This window comes from Nannospalax galili, unplaced genomic scaffold (assembly GCF_000622305.1).
Source record: "Nannospalax galili isolate Female #2095 unplaced genomic scaffold, S.galili_v1.0 scaffold690, whole genome shotgun sequence".
NCBI lineage: Eukaryota > Metazoa > Chordata > Mammalia > Rodentia > Spalacidae > Nannospalax > Nannospalax galili.
In genome coordinates this window covers 3,483,326-3,486,126 of record NW_008329288.1, presented here as the reverse complement: position 1 = coordinate 3,486,126, position 2,801 = coordinate 3,483,326, and positions in this window count along the sequence as shown.

The window sequence follows — 2,801 nt, the reverse complement described above, 5'->3', positions numbered from 1 at the left end:
AAGAACCATCCTGAAATGATCATCACATATTGCTGCATGTACTAAAAGTCCCACTGTACCCCATACTAGGTGTTAAATAAGTATTTAGGGGCTAGAGATATGGTTCAGTGGTTAAGAGCACTGGAGGCTCTTGCAGAGGACCTACGTTCAGTTCTCAGCACCCACATGGCAACTAACAACCATCCATAACTACATTTCCAGGGGATCTGATGCCCTTTTCTGGCCTCCAAGGGCATTGCATGGACAAATGCATTTACATACATGCAAGCAAAACCTTTATACACATAAAATAAAAATAGGGCAAAATTTTTTAATTTTTATCTTGAGGCATGTGTGTGTGTGTGTGTGTGTGTGTGTGTGTGTGTGTGTTCACGTATATGAGGACAGGTACCTGTGTGCCATGGAACATAAATAAAAACTATTAGAAAATAAATAACAGGGGCTGTAGAGATGGCTCAGTGGTTAAGAATGCTGACTGTTCTTGTAGAAGACCCAGGTTTGAATCCCAACACCCACATGGCTTCTAGCAACTGTCCATAACTCCAGTCCCAGGGGATCCGACAGCCTCTTCTGTCCTCCGCAGGCATTGCATGACACGGGTGCACTTACCTACATGCAGACAATACACGCACGCATACACATAAAATAAAAATAATAAATAAAATATATTTTTAAAAAATAAATAACAGAAGCAATAGGAGTATATATAAAAATGATAAATACACCCGGCATGGTGGTGCATGCCTTTAATCCCAGCACTCAGGAGGCAGAGGCAGGCAGATCTCTGTGAGTTCAAGGCCAGCCTGGTCTACATAGTGGGTTCCAGGACACCTGGGGCTACAGGGAGACCCTGTCTCAAAAAGACAAAAAAAAAATGATAAATACACATAAAAATGAGAAACCAAAAACATCATACTTTGTATTCACTGATTATAATTTTAACTAGGACAACCTTGGATGTCCATTCTTATCTTCCAGTGAGACAGGGCCACTTTTGGTATTCACTATGGCTATGCCAGGCAAGCTGACCTGTGAGTGTCCTCAGAGTTTCCTGTCTCCACCTCCTACTTTGCAGTAGGAGCACTGGATTACAGACAGGCACCGCCACTCCTGCTTTTACATGGGTTCTGGGGACTCAGACTCAAGTTCCTACATTTGCGCAGCAAGCACTTTACATATGGAACCATCTCCCCAGCCATAAATATACATTTTTAAAGATTTTGATTGCCTATAGAGAAACCAAAGGGATATCTGTGGTAACCAATTAGATAAAGAAAATGTAAATACTACAAAATAAAGCCATACCCCTGAGTAGGCAAAAAAAACAAACAAACATGTTTTTCACCTTGAAATTTCTATAATTAAAAGACCTAACTTTCTTTAGAAAAGGTCTGCTGTGCTGTGTACTGGATCCTCGTGCCAGGAATGTGGGCTGCCGTCTCCCAGGCTGCTGCCAAGGAGCTGAAAGCAGGAGCAGCATCCAGGATAAGTTAAAAGCCACACTGCTCTCTTGCTGAGAAATTATGTGTTCCCTGGTTGATGCAAGGTTTTTATTAGTACTCAGAGTTCTAAGAAGTTGGTTCTGAAAGATTTTGCCAATTTATATGTTGCTTTGTGGGTAGAGGGAGGCCGTCTGGAGTCCCTCAGGCTGCCATGTCTGCTGGTATTGCTCTAGAAGCATCCATTTCTGCTTTGTTCTCAGATATGCATCAGCTGGATGACAATTAAATGGCCTGGCTAAGTATTCAATATAAACGTTGGAATCAAACTGATGTCATTTCCAACCCTGGCTCTGCCACTTCCTAGACAATCCAGCAGTGATAACTTTTCTTTGAATTTCAAATCTCTTATCTAACCTGCAGATTAATAAGGCACAATTCAAAGGGTTGTAAATAAAGTATATCACTTCTGGTGCCATTACTTAGTATAAAGCACATGATTCAGGGCTAGAGAGTTCACTCAGTGGTTAAGAGCACTGGCTCTTGCAGAGGACCCAGTTTTGGTTCCCAGCACCCACATGACAGTTAAAAACTGTCTATAATTCCAGTTCCAGGGGATCAAACACCCTCTTCTGGCCTTCACGGGCATTGTACACACAGATGTATTTACATACATGTAGGCAAAACACTCATATACATAAAATAAAAATAAATTTTAAAGTCCATGATCCAATACGGATTTCCCTATCTTCACTACTGAGAATGGAAGTTTAGAGACTCTCTCCTATTGGAAAGGAAAAGAAACATGGGGCAGGTGTTGTTAAGAGGTTGAGCATGAGGGGATAGGGGAAATCAAATAAAATAACATATTTCATTTCATTTGTGTCTACACGCATGCTCATGTGTGTTCCCACATGTGTACTGAGGCCAGAGGTCAACATCAGATGTCTTCTTCAATCACCCTCCACCTTATTTTTTGAAATGACATCTCTTACAAAACCTCAAGCTAGCCAATTGACTAGACCAGCCAGCTTGTGAGCCCCAAGGATCCTCCTGTCTCCACCTTCCTAGTTCCAGGATTACAGGCCTGGGCTGCCACACCAGGCTGTTTACATGGGGGCTGGGGATCCACAGTCAGGTCCTCAGGCTTTCACAGCAAGTGCCTTACTGATTGAGCCCTCTCTCTAACCCAAAAGTTTGTATTTTGAGATGCAGCACTAAAAATAGAAATTATAAGCAATATATATATTACTTTAATAAGGCACATGAATCCATAGGAAAATACCTGATAGGTCAGAATTTAACTAGTTAAAATTATAATCATTAGATAATACAAAGAGTGTGGTGTTTTTGGATTTCTCA